The sequence below is a fragment of the Typopeltis vanoorti genome, chromosome 5 (assembly GCF_054136105.1).
Source record: "Typopeltis vanoorti isolate ZY-2024b chromosome 5, IOZ_Tvanoo_1.0, whole genome shotgun sequence".
In the NCBI taxonomy this organism is placed as follows: Eukaryota; Metazoa; Arthropoda; class Arachnida; order Uropygi; family Thelyphonidae; genus Typopeltis; species Typopeltis vanoorti.
In genome coordinates this window covers 156,109,667-156,125,964 of record NC_143553.1, presented here as the reverse complement: position 1 = coordinate 156,125,964, position 16,298 = coordinate 156,109,667, and the positions used below count along the sequence as shown (strand labels likewise).

At 35.9% G+C, this 16,298-nt stretch overlaps 1 protein-coding gene across 1 annotated transcript in view; it reads left to right on the top strand.

Annotated features, from left to right (window-relative positions):
• The window catches only part of LOC150106974 (alpha-tocopherol transfer protein-like), a 32,489-nt gene that overhangs the window by 4,138 nt on the left and 12,053 nt on the right, over window positions 1–16,298 (top strand). The window lies entirely within an intron of this gene.

Here is a 16,298-nt window from a genome sequence, read left to right as displayed (position 1 = left end):
AGTACCCATCATTATTGCTGGGGATTTAAACTTTCTGGAATAGTAGAACCATCAACAAGAATGGCTGCATCCTTTCCAACTACATAGGATCAAACTATGCTGTTGTGGCTGGACATACCGAACAACTCATCTCAGTACGTTTGGCACTGCTGACATCCTAGATATAGCTATCCTGCAAGACATTAAACTTCAGCAGCCTTAAATCACTAAACGAGTTGTCATCAGATCACAACCCAATTCTACTACAACTGGGAGAACAAGAATACCTCTCTCCTCCCTCTCACTCATGCATATCGTGGGATAGATCATCTAAAGCACTTAGGGATCAAATTGGACCTGTCCCTCATATATGCGCAGACGAAGATGTGGAATCTGCAATGACTAACCTCACCCAACAGATCAAGCCCGCTATAACGGTTGCAACTTTTCACAAACCTGTTTACAAGCCTGGTCGTTTGCCCGAGGATATTATGGACCTGATCAGAGAGAAGAACAGAGCTAGGAAGAGATTTCGTAACACTCGCGCTCCTCAGGACAAAACAGCTCTTAATAGACTGAACGGGGCAGTGACAGATGCACTTATTTCAATTTTATTTCAATTAAAACTCATAAAAACCAAGTTTGGGATTAAAAGTTAGCCTCTATCTCACCTATTGATCACTCTATCTGGGGGTTACTGAGAAACATCAAAAATAAAAGCAGATCCCCACCCCATAATCTCAAACCAGGGCCTAGTTCACACAGATGTAGATAAGGCAGAAGCCATAGTAAAGAATCTAGAGGTGGAGTACAAACCTTCATATAACAACTTAGATTTCAATCACTTATACAAAATCCACAGACAAGTCAGAACACGTATTAAAACTCCCAGTACCAGCGCTGACCATATTGCACCCACATCACCTGTTGAATTATATGATATTATTAAAAACCTAAAGAACAATAATGTTCCTGGACCAGACGGCATTTCGAACAGGGTGATCAAGCTGTTGCCTCGAAAAGCTGTAGTGTACCTGACTATTATAATTAATGCAATCTTAAGACTTCACTATTTTCCTTCCACCTGGAAACTGTCTGATGTAATCCCTATACATAAGCCAGGCAAGGACCCACACCTACAGTAAAATTATCGTCCAATCAGTCTCATCTCCAATCTGGGTAAGGTTACAGAGAAGGACATCCTCTCACGACTCCAAACCTCATTAAATGACCTAAACATTATCCCTAAAGAACAGTTTGGTTTTCCGTAACACCATAGTACTACCCAGCAAATCCATAGTATTGTGGAATACATCACCACCAGCTATAATTGGCGCCAGTGCACAGGAGCTGTTTTCCTAGACCTATCCAAAGCATTTGACAAAATCTTGCATTTTGGACTTCTACACAAACTTATTTCAGCCGGTACTTCACTAAAAATGGTTCATCTAATCCATTCTTATCTTCAGAACAGATCAATACAAGTCAAAATCAACGGTTCTACCTCATCCCAGCACCATATCTTTCCTAGAGTGCCGCAGGGAACTCGTACTGGCTCCATTGCTGTTTTCTGTATACATGTCGGACATCCTGCACAATCCGATGTCTTCCATTTTGGCCCTGAATGCGGACGATATTAACCAGATCTCTTCGACCCCATCTCATTACAAGAAAGCTTCAAGGAAACCTAAAGCTGGAGGGTTGGTTCTCCAAATGGAGATTGGAAGTCAACTCCCAAAAAAAGCTCAGCCATTCTTTTCTCGAAAAGGCCAATATCTCCTGCAGGAGATGTGTTACTATTCCTATTCAATACTAAAATTCCCTGGCAGACAGAAACAAAATAACTGGGTGTAATTCTCGACAGAAAGTTATCTTTCAACCAACACATCACGTTTACGTGCGCAAAGGCATCGCACAGATCTATCCGCTAATTAATAGAAATAGCAAGCTCAGCAACAGAAACAAATTGCAGATATACCAGGTGACGATTCGTCCTACAATCACCTATGTCTCTCCAGCCTGGAGCGACACCTCTAATACTAACATTATCAAAATACAACGAGTGCTTGAGAATGATTCTGAATACCCCATGATATGTTAGAAACAATCAACTTCATAGAGATACAAATATTCCCTATATTTTCTCTTTTCTACAATCCTTTAGGAAGAACTTAGCATCTAAGTTCTTCCTAAAGACGTCCATACACCCCAACGATTTGGTTCAGCAAGCTGCAGCATACGAGGCCACGGACATATTCAAACATAGAAGACCAAAAGCTATATTAAACTCCTATAGCGATGCATAACCCCCATGCCCACTCAGGGTGAGCAGACTGCTCATAAATTTTACCCTCACTGTAACTGCAACAGATAGCGGGGAATATGAAAAGCATCTTGCTTCTCCCCTAAAGTCATAACTGTCAATTGCTATTAATTTAATTGTTATAATTCGATCACTTACAAAATTGTACTTTCGTATTCTGTTTCTCCATTATAATTAATGATATTAATCGATAATAATTCATTGATTAAAATGACCATCCATTAGAAACTCTGATATGTTGCTCCATTCCACTATACAACATAATAAAATATTTGGGATTGGATTCTGTATCTTCCGCTCACTTTAATTGTTTTTTTTTTTTGGCTTCTTCTGTTATTAATATTTTTAGTTTATGGTTGTTTTACTAATTCTAATGTATTTATTGTTATGCTTCTTATATCCCAATGGCTACTTTAAAATGTCCGAGATTCCTTATCATTTACCTTTGTTCTTTCTTGGTCCTAGTCCATTGTTTCTTTCAGATGAATTTTCCAGTTGTTCCGTCTGAGTTGCAGAATTTTTTTTCTTGGTAAGGTAACCAACATTATGCAAATCCCTCAACCTGGAGGACGAGGGTATCTCCCTTGGTCTGGAACCTACCTCACGACCTGTCCAACTAGGGAGGCCTTACAGCATGTTAGCTACTGCTGGCATAGCTCACGAGGTCACTGGAGCTCGCAAGCCTTCTTAATGCGTCAAGCTAGAGATACCATTAATGAGGATACTCTGTAATTAAATGTCCTAAATAAATGTATCGTTCGACTTGTATAATTTCGTTTTATACTTTGAAATATAGCTTTGGTGTGTATTTACTCCTGTTTGCTATTATAACTTTTCTTTCTTCTTTCTTAAAATTCAGTGCAAGCCGATATATAGTTCATTTTGTGCACTGATTTACTAATTTTTGCGAGTCTCTCACTCTCTGTCTCTCCCTCTCTCTTTGTCGCCCTCTCAGCAATCAATATAATATTATTTGCATAAAGAAAAGAAAATTATTTATATTCTTTTCTTCAATTTATTCTACTTCCAGTTCTTCGATGCTCTCAAACATTTATTGACTAAACAGACTGAACATAAGAGGAGAAAGTACACAACCCTCTGCAACAAAGATTTTAACAGTTTTTGCATAAATTTTTCAGAATATGAATAATTTGTATTCATGTAACTTGACGTGCTTGCCTTTCCTGTCAGTTTTTTTCATTTCTAAGTAGTTCTTCATTTGGGACTGGAGGAAGGTCTTGGCGATTGTTGAACTGTCGCATAATTTCATTCTTCCCGTTTCAGAAAAGATTTGAAATGTAATCATTATATACTGCTCAATACAATTAGGAGATATTTTGGTTTTCTTGTAAATTATAAAGTTACAAACATAATTTACAAATGTTACACATTTATTTTAAAATATTCTTAATATACAAAATCATGTTAAGACTTGACGAAATGTGTCTTAGCCGTATTAGCATGTGGGGATTACAAAAGCGTGGCTTGTTGCGTTCACTTCCACAGTGCACAATTATCACTTCAATTGTAATCTTGTGTCACCTACCACCCATTATTTTGTTAAAAATAGCAGAGCAACATAACATGATATCCCAGAATCCATGGCTTGGAGAGCCATTGGTCGATTAGAAGCTGACAAACGCAGCAAGTTGTCACTGAAGCGTGTCGTGTATCTCAAAGCGTAATTTCTCAACTTTGGAATCACTTTCTGGAGACTGGAAATGTTTGCCGAAGACAAAGTCAAGGACGCCCATCATCAACAAGTCCAACAGAAGATCCGTATTTTGCATTACTTGCCAGAAGAAATCGAACATTTAACGCAAGGCAACTTCGAACCAAACTTGTTCCAGCAACAGGGATGCTGGTATAGACACAGACAGTACAAAATCGTCTTCATGCCATAGATTTATATGCTCGAAGACCGATCGTTTGCATTCCACTTACTACAAATTGCAAAAGAGCCCGAAGAATTTGGGCACAAGATCACCGCAATTGGACAAATGAGGATTAGGATCGCGTACGTTTTAGTGACGAGTCCAGGTTCAGTCTGCAACCAGATAACTAACGTATCTTGATATGGCGTAAAAGCGGAACAAGAAATAATCCATAGTTTGTTTGTGAAAGCCCCAACATCATGGTGGCAGTTTGATGGTATGGGCTTAAATAAGTATAGGTGGCCATACTAATTTCTGTTTTATCAGAAACGGTTCCGTAACAGTCCAAATGTATCGCGATGAGATTTTGGAACCTATAGTTCGTCCATATGCGGCTGCAATTGGCCCAGAATTCATTTTTATGGATGATAATTCTCGTCCACACCATGAAAATTTGGTACGAGGGTGGTTTGAGGAAGAAGGTATTGAGCGAATGGACTGGCCTGCCTGTTAACCGGATTGTAATCCAATTGAACATGCCTGGGATGCTTTAGGTAGGAGCGTTTCTGCTCGACTGGTGCCATCACGTTCGCTTCAATAGCTCGAAATTGCTCTCACAGAAGAGTGGGGAAATATCCCTCAAGAACTGTTTGTTCATCTTATCCGGTCGATATAATGAAGATATACCGCTGTTTTGCCGGTTAATGGAGACCATATGCCATATTAAAAATTAACAAAAGCGTTTTGGGCTACTCTTGTTGTTATGCTGGTTAAAATTATTTCAAAATGTATAAATTTAACAAATTATACAAAATGTATAATTTGAATTTCTTAAATTTGTAATAAATACTATTTAAACAATATCTTCAATTACACGCTATCCTTAATTAAAAAAATATTTATTCATGTATAAAGTACCCAATAGGTATAATTATTTGCAGCAATTTATAAATATACGACAGAAACCTAAAACACCTGTAATTGTTTTGAGCAGTGTACTTAATGGAAAAGATACCTTATCATTCATTTTCTTCTGCGACATTGTTTTTATTTTTGGTGAAGTTCTCGATTTTGTTTTAATTCTCTATCTTCTATTTCCTTGTATGTATTTATGTATGTAAGTATGTATTATTATTAAGAGAAACCTCCAAGGAGTTAGTTGCTCATCGAGGGAGGCCACATGCTACACACGCCAGCTATCATACTTATTCTTGAATTTATTCACACACACACACACACACACACACACAACATCCAATGATAATCCATTCCAATCACGCGCCACCCTCTGAGAGAAATATCAAGCATTCACCCTCTTATTAGGAGGGCTTCATTTTCAGCTTCAAAGGATGCCCTCTCGTCCTTTCCCCACCTTCCATAAATTGAAAATTTTCATCAATTGAAATCGTGTATGATCCTTTCAGAAGTATGTAAGTCTCAATCACATCACCTCTTTTCTCCTGTTTTCTAGTCTGCAGTCTTCAAATTCTAAATGTCTTCATAATCAGTATTCCACAATCCTGATATCATTTTTAATACTCTCCTTTGTACTCTCTCCAATAAATCAAAATCACAACGGAAGCCAGGAGATCAAACCTGCGCACAATAGTCCACGTGAGGTCTTATCAAGGCCTTGTAAAGAGGCAAAATAACATCTTTATCTTTACATGTGAACATTCGTTTGAGCATTGCAATTTTTTTGAGTTTTTGTATTTGCGACATTTTCTGCATGGCCCTTGAACCTCAACTTCCTATCTACAAACACTGAAAAATCCTTAGTCTCATCAGTTTCGTCTAGTATAATCCCACCAATAATACGATAAGGATATCTAATCATGCCGAAGTGAACTTTATATTTACTGACATTGAACTGCAATCTATTTTCCCGTGCCCACAATTCCAGCGTATTCAAATCATCCTGCAGTTCCTGCATATCAGCAGAATTCCTGATTACCTTGCCTATCTTTGTACCATCAGCAAATAGCTGTATGTCGCCTATCAAATCCTTCCCGATATCATTAATGTACAGATTGAATAACAGAATTATTGAGCCAATACATTTTGTCATTTAATTGCATTCTGATTTTTTGTCCACTTTTGTTGAACAGATCTAATAAACTTTCCTGCATCCATTTATAGTTTTATACTAATTCGAATGTTTTGACAGATAGAGTTATAGTCAAGAGTTTTAACATGTTAAATTTTTATCCGTTTCTATTTCATGCACTAAATTAAACTTTATGAGATTTTTTTAGAATTACGTTTGCACAATTATTTATCGTTCAGTTACTTTTTAGCTAATTAAAACCCACGCGACCACATTCCAGTTTCAAAATTAAAATTAAGACTAAAATGTGGTCTCAGTCTATAACTGCTTCAGTACTCTATAAACCAAAACACTTAATTTTGTTTATATAGTAGTATTTCGAATCATTTTTAAAATCATTCTATACTCTTTGGTTTCTGATTTTACGATACGCACTTTCACAAGTATTTAGTGATCTTATGATTACTGATTGAACATTTTTGATTATCAGCTAAATTAAATAAGCCTGACTTCTCTAATTAATATAGCTACGTTCAAAGATACTAGATGTCAGGGACCTCCTATTCCGGTGGATCCATATTTTTCATTTACGTCTCCCTTATCAACCAGAATATCATATTTCTTTATTTGATTTATAAGCTTTGTACTCCTTCTAGATCTCTTCATCATCATCAATGGCTGACAGTAGGAGCATACATCTGGAAGATACCAATGTCAGAATGTTTTCTACGCAACACTGATTATCACATTTTCTGTCATTTACAGAAAATATGATAATCATTGTTGCAGGCCAATGTCCAACAATACTTTTAGAAATTCATTTATTCACCATGCCTGCAATGACTTTTGCTTGCACTTCACATCCTGAATTTATCAAAATATTCACCTCTTTGAATTTTTACAATTAAGAAGGTCGTTTTACATCTCCTCTCGCTTACTCTCATCATTCGTATATTAATATTTAGCTTTATCTTTTATATCTTTATTTTTTATAATATTTATCTTTCGTTAAATTCTCAGGTTTTCCTGTTTGCTAAACCTTTGATATAACGTTCCCAATAGCTAATTTTCCTTTAGCTATTCGGAAAAACCTATTTGTTTTTTCTATGAAATTGATCTAATCATAAAAACTGCCTGATACTTTGAGTTACCATATTCATAAACCATATTATTGGAGTTCAACCCACTGTTCTCATTTCAGCGTTTTCTTCCACATGGTTATATACAGCTGAATCCTTCATAGGCGTTGGGAAAACTATTTAGTCTGATTAAAACCCTTTAATCTGTGATCCATAATGTGCAGTAGAAATATAGGAAGACGACGCTCTAATCACTTCCATCGCGCGGTATTATAATCATTTTGATTAGGGCTGTAATTTCTGGAATTAAATACAAAGTTTGGTTAAACAAAACATTTGAGTGGTATTCGGTGAAACTAGAGAATTGCAATTAGTATTGCCACAACAGTTGATCTATTATTATCAGTTCTATGTCCTAATAGCATTCGCAATATTAATTCTTAAACTAAACATACACTTCAAATCAATAAAAATATTTATCTAAAAGTCATTAATTGCTATTGCCTCAGATACAATCTGAGCAGAAAATCAAAGTCATCGTTATCTGATTGTTGCTGATCGTATTGTTGATCAATAGGAATACCTAATCAGTCTGCAAAATTGATGTAATCCAGCTTCTGTAGTTAATCAGAACATAAAATTCAGAATAATATAATTGAAAGTCAATATAACACAAATATTCAGAACTTTTACTTTCACAAGTATTTAGTGATCTTTTGATTACTGATTAAACATTTTTTATTATCAGATAAATTAAATAAGCTTACTTCTCTCGTTCATATTGCTTATATTATTATTATTATTATTGCATGACACCTCCAGGGAGTTCAAAGACTCATCGAGGGAGGGCACCTACTCCACAACTCTCTGTCTCCACTCAATCCACCAACTACAGAGAACCTCATCATCTACACCAACGCCATCTACTGCCCTCCACCACTAGTATTTACACAGACAATCACAAACATCGATTATCTGGTTTTCGGAATGGCGATCCCATATATATATATATATTTCTCGGGGCTTGCACGGACTACCGAGCGCGTCCTGTATGTGGCGCACTGGGAGAAACCCTGCCTACCATCCATTGGATCTGAATATATTGAATGAAGAGCGGTGTACCAGTGGTTTTGGGACTGGCGATCCAATTTGAAAATATTGCCATTCACCAACCCGCACTTGGTCAGCTTGGTGAATTTATGGCCTAACCTTCCAAGATGAAATCCAACAGAAATAAAACGGCCCTCATTCCCCGAAGGCCGGATTGTTACGACCTATGGCAACAGGCAATTAAACATGAAGGAAGAGGTAATCCCCAGGTAACCAGATCATGCTGCCATTGGAAACTAGACCTCGGAACGTTAAGCTGTAGGACTCTGAGAAGTGAAGCACGGCTAACTGAAATAACTGAAGAGTTAAAGTGACGAAAATAGGACATTCTTGGACTGTGCGAAGTTAGACGTAATGGTGAAGAAATTCTTGAAATTCTTCGATTAAAAAATGGAGACATATTATATTATAGAGGCCAAGATAAGGAAAGAATTAGTGGAGTTGGATTCTTGATAAATAAAAAACTGAAGAACAACATAATAGAATTTGACAGTGTATCCGATCGAATAGCAAGTATTGTTGTTCAAATCTCGAAAAGATACACTCTTAAAAAATCGTCCAGGTCTATGAACCAACAATAAGTCAAACAGATGAAGAAATTGAAGCCTTCTATCATGATGTATCCCAAATCTACAGTAAAGGAAAACATTATTTCAGAAATGTAATTGGAGACTTTAATGCTAGAACTGGTATTAAACATTTAGATGAAAGCTCAATTGGAAATTTTGGATATGGCATGAGAGGTCACAGAGGAGCAAGGTTAATAGAATTTGCAGAAAAAGAAAACCTGTATATTATGAATTCCTTTTTCAAGAAAAAAAAACACATAGAAAGTGGACATGGAAAAGTCCAAATAGAAAAACTAGTGAAACTGACTTTATCCTTAGCAATAAGAAAAACATCTTTCAAGACTGCTCTGTTATAAACACCTTCAACGTTGGAATTGACCATCGTGTAGTAAGCAGCAAAATCCAGATAAGCTGCCAAAAAGAAAGAAGAAAAATGTTTTGGTGATCAAAGCAAAACATAAATGTACAGAAAAAAAGATATATTCCAACACGAACTAAACAATAGATTTAAACATCTTATAATAGATGACCAAGCTGATCTATCAGAAAGTAATGACATTATCACCCGAATCCTTTTACGATGCTCTCTTGAAATAGCTAGTACCACAGAACAGAAACAAGACAAAATCTCTGAAGAAAAAAAACAGCGTATGAAGAAACGAAGAGAAATGAAACAATCAAATAACCTACAGAATAAAATTTAATACACTGAACTGTGCAAAACCATCAGAAAACATATCACAGAAGAAATAAGAAAATTCAATTGTAAATTCATACAACAAACCATTGAAAACAACCGTAGTCTCAAAAAGCCAAACAGCAATTGATGAACAGCAAATAACAGATGGTTACAGTCAAACTACAAGAAGGGACCATCATCAGAGATAGATATGCTATAGCAAAAATAATTGAAGAATTCTACTCAATATTATATCAGGATGGCGAATTAAATAAAGAAGAAGAAAACAATTACGACACAGCTGAAGTATCACAGATTCTACCAGAAGAAGTTATGTGGAGCATCCAAAACTTCAAAAATGGGAAAGCTGCAGGTGAGGATGGAGTTATAGCTGAACTTCGAAAAACAGGTGGAGAAATAATCTACAAACTCTTAGCGAAACTAATTTACTTTATGTCTGAAGAAAAATGATGTGCCAACAACATGGAAGAAGGCTACCCTAATTCTGATACATAAAAAATGTTAGATAGAAGGCATGACGAACTACCGACCGATCAGTCTACTATCAGTGGTCTACAAAGTGTTTACAATAGTCTTAGCTCATAGGGTTTGTGCGCCTCTGGAGCTAGCACAACCAAAAGAACAAGCAGGCTTTCGAAGGGGCTTTAGTACAATGGACCATATTCAAGTTGTACAGCAGATTATTGAACGGAGTAAACAATATCAATTACCACTATGTCTTGGTTTTATTGATTATGAAAAAGCCTTTGATTCACTTAAAACTTGTGCAATACTTAAAGCATTATGAAACCAACAAGTGGAGAGCCACACTTCAGAACCATGAAATCAGCATACACCAATGCCACAGCAGCAATTCATTTCAATGGAAACATCTCTACTGTGGGAATACAGAGAGTATAAGACAGGGTGACACAATATCTTCAAAATTACTCACAGCGTGTCTAGAAGAAATATTCAAACTTCTTAATTGGGAAGGGAAAGGTCTGAAGATAAATGGAAGATATTTAAGCCATTTACGCTTTGCAGATGAAATAGTTATCTTTACTTCAACTGAGCATGAATTACAGACTCGTATCCATGAGCTCCAAATTTCTATCCGAACAGGAGGCCTAAAGATAAACCTAAAGAAGACCCAAGTTATTTTCAATAGCTATGTTCAATAGTAAGTCATTACATATACCTAGGACAACAGATATCAATGGAACAAAATATCATGGACGAAATTAAAAGGCGTACGATGCTTGGGTGGAAAGCATTTGGAAAATTACATTCAGTATTCAAAAGCCAACTACCATTATGCCTGATGAGAAAAGTATATATATATATATATATATATACTTATCTCTCTCTCTCTCTCTCTCTCTCTCTCTCTATATATATATATATATATATATATATATATATATATATATATATATACTTATCTCTCTCTCTCTCTCTCTCTCTCTGTATATATATATATATATATATATATATATATATATATATATATATATATATATACATATATATATATATATATATATATATATATATATATATATATATATATATACATACATATATATATATATATATATATATATATATATATAGAGAGAGAGAGAGAGAGAGAGGAGTTAATAAATAAACATAAATAAGTAAATAAATAAAATTTACACATATATATGTGTAAAAAGTTAATAAAGGAAAAAATACATGTAGAAAGTTAATGAAGAAAGAAAGAAAAAAATATATATATATAGTATTCCTTGTACACATAAGGAATACTGGATATATAGTATAAGAGAGTATAATACTATATATATATAGTATAAGGAGCTATGTATAGTGTAGGTCCTTATACTTTAGATAAGGAGCTCTTGAGGAATCAAAATCATAACACAGATATCGTAAACTTTTTAAAAAGAGTGAAACTTGCCGTTGTTTTTTCATATTTGATCAAGGAAATTATGCACATGATAGTTGCAATATCGGTGTCGTTTTACCAATAACATACCTCTACAAATAGCATAAAATAGACCCAGAACTATGAATAAGTGATTACAGTGAATCTACGAAACAGGGCTAAAGCCAGCTGAACAAACACGTTTGCATATGATCAATCTTTTTCGTTCACGTTTCTGTTGCACCAATCCAGATGTCCGACGATGTATAGTGATGCGCCATGTAAATCTAACATTCCACCAATATTAAGTACTATTTGACGATTGGAAGATTTCAAGTTCTGCATGGCGTTTCAGCTTTCCAGATGACTAAGTGATTTCACCGTAATGAAGCTATCTAGTCGAAAATAACACCAAGTTCTTAGGAAGTTGAAGATGTTTGGTTGTTTAGAATTGCGAACGAGTAACTGATGCTATGAGGCTGTGTCTGTTATTTAGGTGTACTGTTTGACTCCGTTCCCTGTTTTGAGATGTTATCCAAAGGAGATCTGCGAACTTACCGTCATTACAAAAGCCATGGTAAAGGTAAGAATCTTTGCACACCCTCTATCCAAAAAAGAAACTGAACTTTTTGAAAATAGAAGAAACTATTTGCGCCACTTGTTGTATCTTTTTGTTGTCGAAAGCGGCAACCTTCATTAGTGTTGTGTCCACTGTTTATGAGATTTGTTTTATTAGAAGCCGAGTTATTGCCAAGAGTGAAAGTGTTTTTTGACGAACGGTCGGTCGTCACGATATTCATTCCTTACGCGATGAATTCTCACTATCAATCGCTTCAAAACTTCGAGATAAAACTCAACATTGACCGTTTGGCCAGGCGGAACGAATTCTTTGTGAATAGTGCCCTTGCAATCGTAGAAACAAATCAGCATTGTCTTTACTTCTCCAAGCGATTTTTTTTCGGATGCCCCTCTTCTGATAGTATCCACTCAGACTCTGGCGCTTTGTTTCGGGCTCATACTCAAAACGTCACTTTTCGTCTCGTCACTAGAACTATCGTTTCAAGGTCGTTTCAAGTCCTTACGAGCGGTTTTAATGAGGTCCTTGAAGTGTTCAAATCGATACATTTTTGGTCTTCGGTCAACTTGTGTAGAACAAATCGCCAATTCAATTTACGAAGGCCCAAACTCTCTGTCAAAATGTTGTGCACATTTGATTTTGGAATCCCCAATTCATCTTTAATCAATCTTACCGACGATTTCGGGTTTTCTTTGATGAAATCACGCACTTTTTGGATGTTAACTTCTCTCAGTCCAGTTTTTGGACTGTCCGGCTTTTCATCGTCCTCAAGCGCCTCACGACCACTTTGAAATCGCTTAAACGACTCGTAAACTTGCGTACGGGATAAGCATTCATCACCGTATGCTTTGTGAAGCATTTGATGCGTTTCAGCAAAACATTTACCAAGTATAACATAAAAGTCAATCGCAGCTCTGTTTGAAACTCATTTTCTGATCTTTCGTCAAAACACACTGTCACTCTTGGCGTTATCACCAGACTTGTATTGAAAGAAATGTCATAAAAAGCTGACACAATACTAATGAAGGTTGCTGTTTTCGACAACAAAAAGATACAACAGGTGCCGCCACTAGTCGTCACGATATTCATGTATCCTTGACTGAATTCAAACTGAAATCCTTTCTGAACAGTGTGATCGTTGCTAACTAAGCTGAGGAACTTCACTGAGGAGATTGGAATGTCATTTGTTTCTGCCAGCTGACGATGGCAGTCAGCCCTGTAGAAGTGAGTTGACTTTAAATGAAGATGTAAGTATTATCAAGAGAAGAGACAGTGAAATGCGAGTTAGCGATTATTTTCACAAATTTGCCCTCACTCTGCTGAAAAATAGCAAAGTGATCAGTATTTAAGACAAAGTTTATGGAATATCTTGGAGCCAGAATCGTTTCAGAAATTAAAGGTTTATTAATTGAAAAGGAGGAATGGAGAGTTCGTTGTAATCAACGAAACTAGAATTTCAGGTTAGTGAAAGAAAATAATTAACTTATAGAAGACAGAGCATGTGAGGGTAAGAGTTAAGAAATATGATAATCCAACATAAATACTGAAATCTAACTAGAATTAACCATCCGTAATTAACGGAATGGAATGAAACCAGCAATCATATTACAACGGATAGAAGTAAGTACTTTCATTTCTGTTCCAGACACCTAATTGGATATCTAGGAAATATGAAGCATGACCACATGAATTTCTCATGTGATCATTCTTCACGTAGTGGTGACCTTCCCATGACTTATATTCATAGGGTCAGTAAAGGGAGATCCTCCGTGGAGATAAGCGCGGAATCCATATTGATGATTACTAATTCATTGTCGGCATATATAATGGTGAAGCAATTGGCTGGTATCCACCCAACAGCTAATATATAGCAGGTGTCCACCAGAACATTTTAAAGTGCAGATTTCAGTCTGCTTGACGGTAACATCTAAAGTAGGAGAAACTTGAATTCGAGCTAATAAGGATACTTCTGGTATCTTCCTGCTGCAACATCAGTGGAGACATGCAGTGAACAGTTCTTTATATCATGGAATATGATTACGTTATCTATACAAGAGCTGAAAAAGAACACTGACGTCAGAATTTAGCCTTATCGCTCACATATTTAGATGTCAGAGCCACTTTCGTCTCTCTTTCATCTAGACGAGTAAGAGCAGCTGTGCGCGTAGGGTTGCAGTTGCACCCAACAGGCTTCAGGTTTGAACTGGAGTCGTTTTCTGCTTTTGCCCTTTCAAAGTCAGACGAGAATTCGTTGATAATTTTTGCCGATTTTGCAGCTGCTGTGGAGCCTTAACGTGAAGTAGGGGTTTATCGACTTGAGCTATTGATACGTTATTTTTTTTCTTGGTGTACCAAGACTTAGAAAACGCTAGTGGATTTGATTGGAATGTGGCATGAAGTCCTCATTCTTGTAAGAATTAGAAAGCCCAAATCAGTAACAGACTACAGAAAAGATGAAAATTATGGGCGTCATCTCAGAAGTCCTCATTCTTGTAAGAATGAAGGCCCAAATCAGTAACAGACTACAGAAAAGATGAAAATTATGGGCGTCATCTCATTTGCCACCATTTAAGACAGCCGATATGTACAGTATTTGAAAGCATGTACACTTTAGCAAAACAGTTCATAGTACTTCTAAGCTAAGGATAGGTTCAAAGTATGTAAATAATAGTTCAGATTTTCCCTTATTCTGTTTTAGACAGACAAAGTGTTGGATCATTTTATTAATTGCTGCACTACTGAGATTGTGAGAAAATGCTTATTTTTTTAGCACGATTTCCGGTTATTTAACTTTTGGTCCTAGATGGTTCTAATGTGAGACAGATCGTCAACTATTCATGAGTTAAACGCTTAACTTAAAAAGAGAAGAAAACGGAAGCAATACACATTATTAACTATTAAAGCACTAAAAGTAGTACATGTTTAGGCATATCTTTTGGTTGATTTACTTAAGTTATATAATGTAAACCAGTTTTAGTAGTGAACAGTAGACTCCCCAAAGAAAATAATGTCACTGTTTGAGTAATTAGACTACAGGAAGTCTCTTTCTTTGGAGATAATTTGGAGAATCCTAAAGACAGAAAAAAATAAAAACATTTTAGTAAATCGATTTTGAATCAGAGCAAATTGTAAATAAGGAACTCTAAGTGTGGCGTAAACTAAAATGGTGATGTCAGAAACAAACAAAATAAAGCCAAATCTAGAATGAATTTTCATGAACGTTAATGTAAGATATAATTACTAAATCGTGTATTTAACACGCATATAACACAGAACTTCATTTTTGAATGGGACACGCACGTAACTTGCCCAGACAGCAGCTTTTAACTCTTAATTTGTGCAAGTTTCTGAGTATTAGGAGTTTTAAAATTAGGAGTTTTAAAATTTAAGCAACTATATTCAGACATTCTATATTGTCAGCCAACGCGCCATACGGAAGATCCGTATGGCGCGTTGGCTGACAAGTACGACATTTCTTATTGAAGGTAGTACCGTAGAATTTAAAAAAAAAAACATTCTCCCCGTGGAACAAAAACAGTGTCACGTGAACTGTTCACCAAATCAAGATGGTGAGCATGACAAATACAGTTCCAGGCAATACAAAAATAATAACGTCATCCTGGCTTTCATCCCTGCAGCTCAAGTGAAGTGGATATTCTGACAAGTCTCTTTACATCAATCGTGTGGTTTTTCCGGCGAACGGTCTATAGCAGGGGTGGGCAAGTTCTTCGGTAATAAGAGCCATATATAATACATTTTTGAATATTCAAGAGCCGCAGAAAATATTATTTTAAAATTGTTGTTTATAAATAATATAAAATACAACTATATAGTAATCCTACTCGCCAAAGAAGAATATGTTTAATCTCTACTCGTTGAAGGCTTGATTCTTCATTTGTGCAGTTCATAGTTTAAAATCTGGCTGGCAGGATGTCAAAGCTGTTCTAAGAAGCTCAGTGAGGTGGCTGTTAGTGAGGATAGCATGATGTTTTAACTTGACAAATTTCATTACAGAGAAGAGAGATTCACAGCAGTAAGTTGTTCCAAAAACAGAGAGTAGTCGGAAGTCAGTTTTTTTTTTAAATTGGGATACTTTACTTCTAGGATTTGTTTCCAAAATTCAATTACAATTCAGCTTTTATGTACTAACTT